The 14,875-nt window shown below is 39.0% G+C and overlaps 1 long non-coding RNA gene across 1 annotated transcript; it reads right to left on the bottom strand.

Annotated features, from left to right (window-relative positions):
• Positions 1-4,783: 4,783 nt before the first annotated feature.
• LOC149136650 (uncharacterized) lies at positions 4,784-7,172 on the bottom strand. Its single transcript, XR_016241170.1, has 2 exons — positions 6,961-7,172; positions 4,784-6,093 (listed from the first exon to the last, which is right to left on the bottom strand). It is a non-coding gene; the product is annotated as an uncharacterized LOC149136650 (long non-coding RNA).
• Between the last annotated feature and the right edge of the window lie 7,703 nt (positions 7,173-14,875).

Genomic DNA, 14,875 nt, shown 5'->3' with positions numbered 1-14,875 from the left:
TATATATATATATATATATATATATATATATATATATATATATATATATATATATATATATATATGATATATATATATATATATATATATATATATATATATATATATATATATATATATATATATATATATATATATATATATATATATATATATATATATATATATATATATATATATATATAATATATATATATATATATATATATATATATATATATATATATATATATATATATATATATATATATATATATATATATATATATATATATATATATATATATATATATATATATATATATATATATATATATCATATATATATATATATAATAGCCGAAAGCCTGGATAGGTACAATTTCCACAGGTCAATGGCTCAAATTGATCGAAAGAAACTGGAGCTCATTCGCTTCTACGAGCTCGTGAAACCGCACCTTGACCTCCTAGAAGGCATTATGAGAGACACAGACACAAAAATGGACAGTGAAGACCCTTCACACTGTGCTCAGGCTCAGGAGGACCAAAGGGATCACCAAGACAAGGCAGATGCCACCAGTGCTGTAGCCACTGATGAGGGATGCAATGACCATGGTGAATACAGTCAACGCTGCACCACAAACGACAAAGACAGGAGAACAGACAAGAAGACAGTAAACACAAACAGGCTTCAAGCCCAAACACGTCACACAGAGAAAAAGAAACAGATCTGTAAATTCTACCTAAATGGTACCTGCTGGCATAGGGAAAAGGGACGAAACTGCAAATTTGCCCATCCCAAACACCACCAGCTAAACAAGGTAGATAACCACTTACAAGAAAATAAGCGGGAGCGCAGAAAAGGGAGATCAGAAAGCTTAAATATACGTGCACATAATCAACCGAATACCAACAGGACTCACAAAGAGAGAAGCCCGTATATTCCTTCTGCTCCCAAAAAAAGGCTGTATGCAGAGGCTGTACGTACTGCAGTAGCTGAGCAGCAAGCTTTTTTAAGCGTGGCCCAGAAAATGGTACAACAGTTAACGTGGATGCAGAGGGTACAGAGTCAACGCCACACGAACCATTGTCCAAGACCACCACAGATGATGGATCAGGGATGGCCACCGCTAACACCAGGAACCCCTGCACAGATATCACACCCATATTCCTACTGAATATCCGGGGCCTATTACGAACAGGCGGCAAAGACAAGTTCCTATACTTGAAAGACCTAGTAACATGCAATCAAGCAATATGCATGGTGCTTACCGAAACGCATCTAACACCTAATATAGCAGATGCGGAGATAAATATACCAGAGTATGCCGTACTCCGAACAGACAGAAGGGATAGAAGTCATGGGGGAGTTGCAATGTACATCCGAGAAGATGTCACACCCCTACTACTACTATCACACTCAAACTCTGTATGTGATACTTTAATAGTACACATAAAACAAATTGATGTAGTTGTATGCTCAACATACCGTCCACCAAATACCGCAAAGCAGGAAGGTAAATTTGAGGACAGCCTCAGACGCATAGAAGAGGTCCTGACAAATCTGGACCAACACATCAATATACTTTTCCTAGGCGACTTTAACCTCCCAAATGTTAAATGGCCTGAAGGTCACATCCTCTCTGGGATGTCACTGCATGAACAAAGCCAGGCAAAATCATTGCTAGAACTATCCAACATGCTGTTCATGGAACAAGTGATACTCCAACCAACCAGGGGAAGCAATATTTTGGATCTCTGCTTCACAAACAATGTGAGCCTAATCCATAATGTGAAAATAACGCCCACATCTCTCTCAGATCATAACATTATAGAATTAACTATGTATGGTCCTAGACAACCCACTGACACCCACCCCATCAGGAGGACTCAAGCAATATCCAACCTGAATTTCCACGGGGCGGACTGGAAGTCAATTCGCAGAGAGATTCGAAATCAAAACTGGCATGACAGCCTTTCTATACAAGACAATGACCTCAAACTAAGTCATTTTATGTCAACCATACAAGACATATGCACCAAATACGTGCCATATAGAAAGAACAGCAAACATGCCAATAGAATTCCTAGAGACAGGAAAATCCTTATGAGACACAGAACAAAGGTCTCAAACCAGTTAAATAGAGAACTGGAAGATAGGAAAAGTGCTAAATTAAAACTAACACTGTTAGAAATAGAAAACAAAATTAAACTCTCCCATGAAAAGGAGAGAGCAGAGAAGGAAAAGAGAGCAGTAGAAAGCATAAAAACAAACCCCAAGGCTTTCTATAGATTTGCAAAGGAGACTGCTACGGTGCAGTATAAGATAGGACCCCTGTTCCTGCCTAATGGCTCACTGACTGCAGATCCCACAGGGATAAGTGAAGTGCTCAGTACACAATTCAAGAGTGTCTTCACCTCTCCTCTGAGTCACATGCAGATAAAGAACCCAGCTGATTTCTTTGACAATAGCACTCAGCAGAAGGGGACTGCATCCATTACCTACATCGACATTGAAGAGGAAGATGTGATAGCTGCCATAAATGAAATGAGCTCAAATTCGGCAACTGGCCCCGATGGTTTCCCAGCTGTCCTCTTAAAGTCGTGTAAACAAGAATTAGCAGGACCACTCCGGATACTCTTCCAGAGTTTCCTTGCAAATGGTAAACTTCCCAAAAAGCTGAAGGAAGGCACCATATGTCCTATCCATAAAGGTGGAAGCAGAGCAGAGGCTGGAAACTACAGGCCCATCTCTCTGACTTCACATATTAGCAAAGTCATGGAACGAATTGTCAGAAGGAGATTGATTGCGTTCCTAGAAGAAAATGACTTGCTGAATGAGACCCAGCATGGTTTCCGTCCAGGTAGAAGCTGCCTCACGCAGCTCTTGCAGCATTATGACTGGGTCCTGAAGCAGCTACTTGACCATTCAAATGTTGATGTGATATATCTCGACTTTGCAAAAGCCTTTGACAAAGTTGATCATGGCTTGATATGTCACAAGCTGCGAAACCTTGGCATAGCTGGTAAATTAGGAGAGTGGCTGCATGACTTCCTGAATGGTAGAAGTCAGACAGTTGCAGCCAATGGAGAACTATCTAGGGAAACACAAATATTGAGCGGTGTTCCACAGGGAACTGTTCTGGGGCCACTAATGTTCATAGTGGCCCTTCTGGACATGCCCACGGTCACTCGGAGAGCCACTGTCACTAGCTATGCTGATGACACAAAGATATCTCAGGCAATAAAGAATCCTGATGATATTGTAAGCCTGCAGAATGACCTAAATGCAATATATGAGTGGGCAGAGCAAAATAATATGCAGTTCAATGCAAAAAAATTTCAAGTACTGCGCTACAAGACCACAAGTACCTCCCAACTGGCATACACAGGGCCTGGAGGTACTGCAATCCCAGAACCACAAACAGTGAGAGATCTGGGCATCAACATGTGTAGTGATGCATCATTTCACATGCACATTGTCAAGTTGACAGCAAGGTGCAGACAACTGGCGGGGTGGATACTGAGGACTTTCCGTACAAGGGATCAAAAAGTCATGTTGATTCTATGGAAGACATTTGTTCTGAGCCGCCTAGACTATTGCTCTCAGTTGTGGTCACCACACAGTGTTAAGCGGACAGCAGAACTCGAGGCAATTCAGCGGCACTATACAAAAAAGATCGCCACAGTCCAACAGATGAACTACAGGGAGCGACTGAAGGCACTAGGTCTCCACTCCCTGGAGCGCAGGCGGGAGAGATATGTAATAATATACATATGGAAAATACTGGAAGGACTGGTGCCAAACTTTGGTATCAAGTACTACAGGAATGCCCGCACGGGTCGCCACTGCATGATGCCAAAGGTACCGTCCACTGCATCTCACATAAGAACGAGATACTGCAGCAGCCTCGGTTTCAGAGGACCTCAGCTCTTCAATGCCCTGCCAAAACATTTGAGAGACATGCAAGACATGGATGCGGAGGTCTTCAAGACAAAACTTGACGCTTTCCTCTCCAAGATACCAGACGAACCAATGGCTCGTAATGAGACGCAGTTTAGGGCAGCTGTGTCAATTTCTCTTATACACCAGATGTGCCATCAAAACTCTTGATTGGACCATGTCAGGTGGGGGAGAAGAGCCATGCGAGGAACGTGAAAATCGCGGTGGTGCACCAGCATGACCGCAGCCACTTGGCTGAAACACATAAATAAATAAATAAATAAATAATATATATATGCATATATATATATATATACATACACACCCCACTCCTACACATTCCAACCCCACCATCCCTATACATCCCATCCCACCCTCGCTTTCCCCACTCTCGACTCCCCCACACCCCAACACCATCACGCCATCACACCACTCCACACCACATCACACCACCCGCACACACATACACGCTCTCACATACACACGCACGCACACCTTCGTTTTGGAATCACCACTGCTTTATTATCTCCCCTTCTTCCTAACTCTCCTGTATGAGTCCCTCTGTCCGGCATTCGCCATGATCGATCGCTAGCCACAAAGCCTTTTATTTTATTTTCTCCCCCTGTTTATTTCTGTGTTCCTTTCTGTCGAAGAGGGTAGGCTCGAAACGTAAAAGACTTTCTCACTTCCCGAGCGTTAAACTAATACATCTGTTTGTTGTTTACACACCCGTCTTCGTCTTTTGCTTTTGTCTTTTTGTAAATTCTCACTATATATATATATACATATATATATATATATATATATATATATATATGCATATATGGGTACAGGACGTCACCAACAGCAAACAACATGAAATGCGAAAACAAATAAGTTTAATACGCAAACGAGAGGAAAAAATGGAAAACTGGAGAAGTAATACAAAGGGCGACTCTTCATCAGTTGTCGGCTGTCTATCTACTCCTCATTTCGAGCATTGAACGACAATATGAGTCTTCGAAGACAATTGCTCCCATAAATACCTGCTAGCTGCAAGAGACTGATATCAAATCTTGACTGAGAGGGTTACTGCTGGAAGACCATATGTGTGGCAGCAAAGATATAAATAATTGACATTTCAAGTAGAATAAATAATAACGAGACTATTTCTGATATTCACAACAGTCTACTCCTGTGACTTTAATGAATTTATAGTGTTATCACTACACAGCAGCGAACCATTTTATGCCTTCTTAATTGTCTGTAGGTTGAACTATTGAGATGTGAAGTAGCCACGGACAAAATGCAACACCGGTGAACAACTGAAACTGGTTGTCCAGTAACATATCAACATCATCGACATGCATGCGTCAAAAGAAACAGAATAATATCACATTAGAAGTCAGTCACTACTTCATATTGGTTTCAAATTTTGGCACAAGGTCAGCAAATTCGGGCGGCGGGTAAGTCGATTACATCAACTCAAGTATTTGGTTGGTACTTATTTTATCGGCCCCGAAAGAATAAAAGACAAAGTCGACCTCGGCGGAATTTTATTTCCCAACATTACCTCGAGTCCGCTAAAGCCTTGTGGATGGAATTTGGTAATATGAAATTCTGTGAAAAACTCACCGGAGAGATCGTTCTTCTTGGTGGTAGACTAAATCAAATATCAGATTTAACATCACTGCCTGAATGTCTTTAGCTAGAGTTCACTCTGTTGCAAACGTTCGAGTTAGGTATCACGTCTAAGAATAATTTCCTTCATTCTTCCCACTAATCTCGAACCAGATGTGTCTTTGGCTACCCGAACAAAGTTAAATGAACTTGGCTGGGATCTCTTAATCCATTCACCATATTCTTCTGATACTGCACCATCCGACTGCCACTTGTTTTTGTCTCTACAGAACTCATTGCAAGGGAAAACATTTAACGACTTAGATGTAGTCAAAATGCATCTAGATAACTTTTTTCTTCAAAACCAGTCAAATTTTGTGCTGATGGAATATTTAAATTGCCTGATAGATGGGCAAAAGTCATTAATAATAATGGAAATAATTTCATTGAATAAAATTTATTGAAAGGTCAATTATTTATATCTTTGCTGCCAGACATATGGCCTTCCAGCAGTAGCTCTCTCCAGTCAATAAAATTAAAAAAAGATTGCTTTCAGATACATGCGTATCGACCTGAAACGGATAAGAAAAAGGAACGTCAATACCAAATTCATGCTATGGGTGCTTAGGTTTACATTTTAGAAGTAATTGTCCTTTTCAAAATCGTAAATATTTCGGATGTGAAAAAATCGGACATAAAATAGAGGAACAAAAAAAAGGGTCAAACAAAAAAAAAACTCTACAAGGAATATATGGTTAACAATAGTTCTAAGTGAGGCTCAGAAAAGAAAATTTGTGTCCATAAAAATGAATAATGTGAATATCAGGTTACAATTGGGTATGGGCAGTGATATCACGATAATTAATAAGATACATGCAGAAAAATAGGGAAACTTAGATTAAAGAAAACTTCGAAAATTGCGCGAGGTTTTTCGGGAAAAAAATTGCATTTTATGGGCGAAATGATAAGTGATGTTTTTGTATTGAAAAATACGACAAATTTATTTGGAACGGACTGGACGGAACTATTTAACTTATGGGATCTCCCCATAAATATTTTTTGTAAAAATGTGAATAGTTCTTCTGCCAGTACAAATAAGGAGTCGGAAGATTTAAAACAAAAGTTTTGGGGGGTTTTTTTTAATTTTTCCTGAATTTTTTTTTCTGAGGAATTGGGTCTTTGCATCAAAACAGAAGCGAAGTTTCAAGTGAAAGAAAATGCTATAGCGGTTTTTAAACAAAAACGAACGTTACCTTTCGTAGCATTGAAACAGGTCAACGAAGAACTGGATAGACTTGGAAAGCTTGGCATTATTGAAAAAATTGATAACACGAATTGGGCATCCCCAACAGCTTATGTCAAGAACAAAAAATAATAAAATCCGAGTATGTGCTGATTTTTCAACGGGATTAAACGAATGTTTGATGCCATATAATTACCTGTTGCCAAGTCCGGAGGAAATTTTCGCGAAGTTAAATGGAGGAAGATCTTTTTCAAAGTTGGACTTATCTGAAGCATATTTGTAGGTAAAAATCGATGAAGAATGTTCAAAATGAGTAATAATAAATACCCATAAAGGGTTGTATAAATTTAATAGACTCTCCTTTGATACAAAGGTAGCACCTGGCATTTTCCAACAGGTTATGGACATTATGCTCGCAGGTTCGGATTTTGATGTAGCTTACCTTGACGACAAACTCATAAAAAGTGAATCTCGGGGGCAGCATGCTGAGCATGTTAAAAAGGTCTTCGAAAAATTAAAAGATTATGGGTTTAAGCTCAGAGAGGAAAGGTGTGCATTTTTTATGCCAAGAATAAAATATCTAGGGCAGATTATTGATGAAAATGGATGCAGACCAGACCCGTCAAGGGCGAGTGCACTAAAAAATATGCCTTCCCCGACAAACATTAAAACGTTACAAGCATTTTTATGGCTCGCAAATTACTACCAGCTATACATACCGAATATGCACGATTTAAGAGTACCCTTGAATAACTTGTTAAAAAAGATATTAAGTTGAACTGGTCGGACAAATGCCAAAAAGCTTTTGAAGAAATTAATGACGTCTTAATGTCGGAATTGTCGTTATCACATTTTGACCCGAATTTAGAAATGGTAGTGGCAGCAGATACAAGTGAAAATGGTATTGGAGCCGTGGTTTTACCCAAATATGAAGATGGTAGCCTGAAAGTAGTAGCTCATACTTCGCGTTCTCGGCTGAGAAAATTTACAGTCAAACAAAAAAAGAGGCATTAGCCATCATATTTGCAGTAAAAAATTTTTATAAATTTAGACCTGGAAGATGGTTCCGTCTGCAGACAGACCACTGCCCATTATTATTGATCTATGGATCAAAAAAGGGTATCCCCACACATACAGCCAACAGATTGCAGCGCAGGGGAACGATCCTACTGAATTACGACTTCAAAATAAAGTATTTGCTATGGAAAAAATTGGGACAGGCAGATGGTTTGTCAAAGTTAATGCCAAAATACAGCGAACCACTAGAAGACACAGTGATAGCGGCACTAAAATCCGGAAATGAAATAAAAAATAAATTGTGCAATGTTGTGCGTGAATTGCCTGTGACATTGGAAGAAATAAAAATTAAGGCAGAGACGGACGAGTTTATCATAAAAATGAAAAAATAGTGAGATCATAAAAAACAAATAAAAAAACACGTGTGGCTGGACGTAACACAATTTCGAACTTGTATTCGATATGTGATAATGTGCTTATGTATGCACAGGGGTCGTAATGCCTACCTCACTAGAAGGTCGAATGTTAAAGGAATTTCACACTAGACATCTAAGAATTTCTAGGATGAAATCGTTTATGAGGAGTTATCTTTACTGGCCAAAAATGGATGTAGATATTGAGAAGTTGGTAAAATCCTGCAGAGGTTGCACTCTGACAGCGAAATCACCACCTATAAAATTTCAACCTTGGCCCATGACCGATATTCCATGGTTCGGACTACACATAGACTTCGCAGAGCCGTTAAACTGATCATGCTATCTAATAGTGGTAGATAGCTTTACAAAATGGTCAGAAATGTAAATGTACAAAACCGACATCCACGGTAACCGTGGAATTTCTACACGAACTTTTTGCCAGGTATGGTGTCCTGGATACCATAATCTCCAATAATGGTACGTAATTCACGGCGAATGAATTTAAGAATTTTTGCAAAATTTGCTCAATTGAACATACCACTACTCCCTCGTATCACCCAAGATCAAACGGGCAAGCGGAAAGGTTCGTGGATACATTTAAAAGAGCATTAAAGAAATCAAGAAACGAGCTAATCGATGACGTAGCAGAGACACAATTTTTGAGGGTTTATAGGATAACACCAAACCCAAACACTTTTTCGGGCAAGTCGCCAACAGAACTAATGTTTGCTCGAAAAATAAAGTCAATCTTCGACAAGCTGTTACCAGTAAGAAAAACAAATAAGAAAAACACTAAATGTACGACAAAGCAATTTGATATCGGTGACAAGGTGGTTTTCAAAATACATAAAAATGGAAAACACGGTTGGGAAGACGGAATAGTAACAAAAAGAATAGGCAGAATGACATATATGATAAGAAGCGAAAATGGGAACACAAAAGACTAGCTAAAACATAGATATCCGGAAAAGGGAAAAGAGATACCCATGGAAGTGTTCTATGACAACGCCACAAGAAGTGTTCTATAACAACGCCACAAGAAATCGAACCTAGGCGTAGCAGCACAAGAAATAGGAAACAAATAGAATGGTTGGAAGTAGTGCCTAAACGGAAGAAATATTAAACTTCCCTCGGAAGAAAATCTCAAAAAGGGAGATGTGATGAAAGAAAAATAAATAAATAAAAATAATAATATTGACTTCCGTTAAGTGATGTACTTTGTCTAAATAACAATAAACTGCCAAAGGACGTTGAAAAAAATCTTTCAAACATAAAAACCTAGAAGTGGAAATAGCGTAAATGGACACAAGAACAGGTGCAGTAAAATAGAGTACGTGTGCCTTTCACAGGATAAAAATAGTGGAATTGTGATACTGATATTAATAATAATTTCTTTGTTAACCACAAGGACAGCACAAATACATACTAATAACAGGAGTTGCTTTTATCCACTTCACACCAGTGTTTTAAATGCTATCCGTGTTATTGACATTTAATTTTTTATAAACAGGCAACATTAATAACCAGCATTGTTGTGAAATTTTCAAGTTTGCCCAATTTTAAAATTAATTATAAACCTGAAGCAAATAACTTTTCAAATTAATGTTGACATTTTAGCTCCTTTTAGAAATGATTTCTAAATTACATTAGCGTTCTTGTCACGTTTAAATTTACTCGGGTATTTAAAAAAAAGTTTCTACTCATTGTCATATGTTATATTGCTCCTCTAACTTCTTCTGACAAGATATTCGGTAAGTTGAGACGATTGACATTTTTTATTTGCAATATCTCTTTCATATACTAGCATTAAAAAAAACTCACTCTTTTCACGATCCCCTAACTACAGTTTGAATGGGCTTGGAAGGTAGTTAACGGACATTATTACCAAGAATATGCTACAATCTGTTTTATTGTAAAAATTCTGTTACATCCTCATATCCTGCTGTACTGTAAAGAATCCGTCACACTCTGACTCGAAACAGTTCATAACACTTTAACAAGTAAATTGTCTGTGACATTCTACTGTACTGAAACAGGTCTGTTGCATTCAGTACACTAAGTCCGTTATGTTTTATAGTACGGAATCTGTTGCACTGAAATGTGCAGCCCATCAAACACTGCTGCTAAAAGTGTCAGTTAAATTCAACTGTTATAAGATCTGTTACTCATTACTGTAAAAACCGTCACACTCCATTCTACGCATTTCGTCACTCTGCATTGTAAATAACTCGATCATGAACAGTCTATATCGGCTGTTATACTTGGAATCCGTCACACTAAACTGTACAGTGCTTGTTACATTGTACAGTAAAGTGTTCGTTAGACTCTACTACACTCTTATGTATACAAACAGCAACTTTTTAAATCATATAATCCCTTCATTGAGCAAATTCCAAACAGTTTACACGATGCCTATCAAACATTAACATAAAGTAGCTGCTTTATTCTTTTGAACGGGGTTTGTCACAATGTATCTTACAGTACAGGATGTCCTCTAATCTTCGATTACCGTCATAGACCATTATTCAAAATCTGTCACCTCTTTTGTATAGGGTTCGCTATAAACCACTGTACTAAGAATTGTCTACGAACTCTGTACAGTAGAAGTTGATTGCCCATCGAAGTATGTGATAGATTCTATGCAATGAAGTATGACGGACGCCGTACAGGAGCGTGTGGCCAATATTGTACTGTAGACTATGACAGACACGCTTCATCACTTCGTTCTGTCAGAATACTGTGCAGCCTCAATACACGCTACAGTACTATTTATCAAATAGTTTGTCACACACTATAGTATGGAATACACTTTACTGTACAGAATCTGTTACACCCCAATCCACGAGGTTTGTTACAAAATACTGGACATAGACAATGCGATTCACTACACGAAATCGTCACATTCATATGTGCAGTTTGTCACACTTCTCTATAATATTAGTCACACTATACTGTACGTACACGATCTGTCATTCGTTATGGCATGTGTTCATTTGCTCTCTACTCTATGGTATCTATTTTAATAAGAAATAACAACAGTTCGTAAATAACCATTAATTATGATGAAGGCAAAACATTGACAGTATTTATTTCTTTATTGCCAACAGAGGGATAAATTTAGAGGAGACAAACAAGGTCAGACAAATGAATTAAATCGATAACATCGACACCAGTGCGTAACTGGTACTTATTTAATCGACCCCGAAAGGATGAAAAGCAAAGTCAACTTCGGCAGAATTTGAACTCAGAACGTAACAGCAAACGAAATACCGCTAGCCACTTCACCCAGCCTAATCTATATTACTCTTACATTAACGTACCACGCGACAATGAATACAAGAACCACCAGATAACTCTTTCTTGTGTTACCCTATTTCTTATCTTCTACAAAAAGGTGTTTTTACTATAAACCAACCCCTCCTGATATAAGATATTGATTTTTTTTGTTGAGACATAAGATTGTACATTTATTGAGTGGGATTACAGTGATTATAAATATTTTACTTGTTTCACTCACTTAACTTGCAGCCATGCTGGGGCACCGTATTGAAGTGTTTAGTCTGTCAAATCAACCCCAGAACTTATATATATATTATTTGGAAGTTAAAAGTTATTGCCAGCAATAGAGTGACCATTAGTTTCGCATCTACATAACCTTTAACAGTATAGGTGACTCGTCAAACTCAAATGGCTGAAGGTGTAAAGCTTGTCTACAACTGGAGGAAGAAATACGTAACGGTCAGTTGGTTTTTAAGCAAAAAATAATTGTCCGTACTGCGGGTGGAATGGGGTTATCTGTCTTGCACCGGCTCCGGCCATGCTGATATTCGAAGGAGTGGTGGCGGGACTATTCAACGAATGGGGCATTCTAAGTCTGAAGTAGGAACAGTTTTAGATGCGGGCATTGATTGAATATTTCTTTCCTGGAGTTTAAAAAGGTCGAGCGAGTTTTTGTTTAGGATTCATGCCCTCTCTGCCAAGCAAAGCTTACACTTTTTGCTCCCGTTCATATAAGCCCCCGGTTGTTCAAGGAGTTTCCATTTAATTATGTATGAGCTTCCTTCGTCTTTCAAACCCCATACCTGGTTGGCCAGGGACGTGATGTTGCGCCTTTCCGGTATCCTAAAACAGGACTTGTGGTTGTTCAGATGTTACTTAAGCAGGGGAGCAGTTGAACCGACATATTTTCGTGTCTGTGTATAAGATGTGCTGCCACCACCGATGTTTTTTTTTGTTTTGTTTTTTCGTTAACTCCGGCTCGGATGTGACAGTTGTTGCTGGAGTTGCTGCCGATGCTGATATTCCTGGTCATAATTCTGGTGGTTCTGTAGCTGCTGGCTTAGCAACTATTTCCGGCCTCAAAATTGATTCTGCTGCTACCGTCGTAATTGTTGGTATAGTTGTCTTTGTTGCTTGAAGCGCTGCTGTCGCCACCGCCGTCGCCATCTCTGTCACCGCTACCATTGTTGTCGTTGTTGCTGTTGATGGCGGATGCATCGTTGCTGCTTAGGCAATAACTCTGGTCACCAACGTAGCTGCTGTTATTGTTGTCGTTGTTGTTGTCGACCGATATACCGTTGATGCTTAGGCTGTTACTCTGGCTGCCAGTGGCGGCTACCACTTCAGCCTCATGCACAATCCCCTTGGTTTCGTATCGACCCCATCCCTCTCTCCACCACAACCACTGGGAAGTCATTGTATACCCTACGTGAGCATTCTGCCTCTGCTCACGGCTTAGGGATGCTCATTAAAATTTTCCTAATGTTTGGTGCACAACTGAAGGATACTCTTAAGTTGTGCTTATTAAACAAACATTTGTATCTGTGTGACTATGTGGAAAGTTTGTCCATCACTCTTAGGAAAAATCTTCCCGTGCAAATCTTGACGTTAAGTGAGAAGGGTGGAGCAAACCAAACAACTTGACGGTGGTGCTTCTTTTGAGTGGGGTAGTGCCTGGCATATAGGAGTTGTGGTCCTTAAACCAACTGGACGCCAGAACCTCGTTGTAATAAGGGGCCGCACCATTGAAAATTTCTTCACTTGAGGGCAGGTTCGGCAATCTCTTGCTAACAAATTTCACTAGGTTCCTGAACACGATAGGCGGGTGGAAGGAGGCTGAGTTAATGTTGGACAGCCTCTCTTTTAATTTGTGGTAAGGTCTGTAAAAACAGGAACTCAGCTCTAACATAACGTCTAAAAAGTTTACAATGGTGAGGTTGATCTCGATTGTTATCTTGATCCACATGGAGCTAAGGGTGCTAATTAGATCCTTCCTAAGCCTATCGAGAGTATGCCCGTTCGCTCCTCTAGTGATGGCCCGAGCGTCATTTCTGTAGAGACCAAAGAGAACGGATGGGAGCCTCTGACATCCAGTGGGTTTAAGGAACGCATCTCCTATATACCGGGCCCTGGCACCTGCAAAAGGAAGAGCCACCGTAATGTCGTTTGGTTTTCCCCACCCTTCTCACTCAATGTTAAAACATGCATGGAAAAAATATTCTTTAGATTGATGGACAAACACTTTACACGGTCACATAGATACGGACATTTATTTAATAGGCACAACTTAAGATTATCCTTCAACTGCGCTCCCAAAATTTTACTGTTGTTGTCCGTGAAATTTTTCAGTATCATTGGTGGTTAAGTTGAAGGTTTTAACTGCACTTTCTAGCAGGTAGGTGCCTCGTATGCCCTTATGATAAATATAAATTTTAGTTCTATAGCTATCTAACGCTATTTAATGCCTGCAGCCACCTATATTATTATTGCTATTATTATCAATTCTCTATATTTTCCACAAATGGTAATAACAATAATAATATCCATATAGATATTCAATTTTGAATATTTACTCCTTACTATATATGTATCGTATGTGATTAAGAAGCCCACCTTGCAACTATGTGGTTTTGGGTTCAGTTCCACTGCGTGGAACCACGAGCAAGTATATTCTCCTATAGCCCCGGCCCGACCAATGCATTATCAATTAATTTGGTAGACGAAAACTGATTGTATACTCGACAAGCTTCCACACAGTTTCCGTCTACCAAGATGCTGTGCAGTGGAACCGATCTCAACACCACGTAGTTGCAAAGTAAGCTTCTTAACCACATAAAAAATATAGAGATTTATTCAGTCGTCCTCGGCATCTTACTAGTTCTTATTTAATCGAAAAAAATGGCTGGTGAAAGCAGAATGAAACGAAAGTGACTAAATACAGCGTAGAAATTTTCTGCTCCCCTAACAATCTGAAATTAATTGCGTAGGAAGCGATTGATAACTATTATTACTAATAATGTAGCACAAACGAATCGAAATACCCCAATTTGGCAGTACAATGACGATAATAATAATAATGATTGCTAACATAGGCACATTATCCCAATTCTTGTAGGGGGAAATGTTTTATTCAATTACATCGACTCTAATACATGAACAGTACATAAATTATTGACCTCAGAAATACCGGAGTATTTATTCACGAATAGAGTGAATAAAGGACCTTTGGGGAAGGTCTTTCGGAGACTACTAAGATACCGTCTCACCATTTCTTCAGGAACAAGATCATTAGCTTATCCTACTTTTTCTCCGCCTAACATAGAGTACGTTGCTTCTTACTCTTTTACTTGTTTTAGTCATTTGACTGCGGCCATGCTGGAGCACCGCCTTTAGTCGAGC

Source organism: Octopus bimaculoides, chromosome 3 (genome assembly GCF_046866305.1).
Source record: "Octopus bimaculoides isolate indiv1 chromosome 3, ASM4686630v1, whole genome shotgun sequence".
In the NCBI taxonomy this organism is placed as follows: Eukaryota; Metazoa; Mollusca; class Cephalopoda; order Octopoda; family Octopodidae; genus Octopus; species Octopus bimaculoides.
This window is presented reverse-complemented; position numbering and strand designations above follow the sequence as displayed.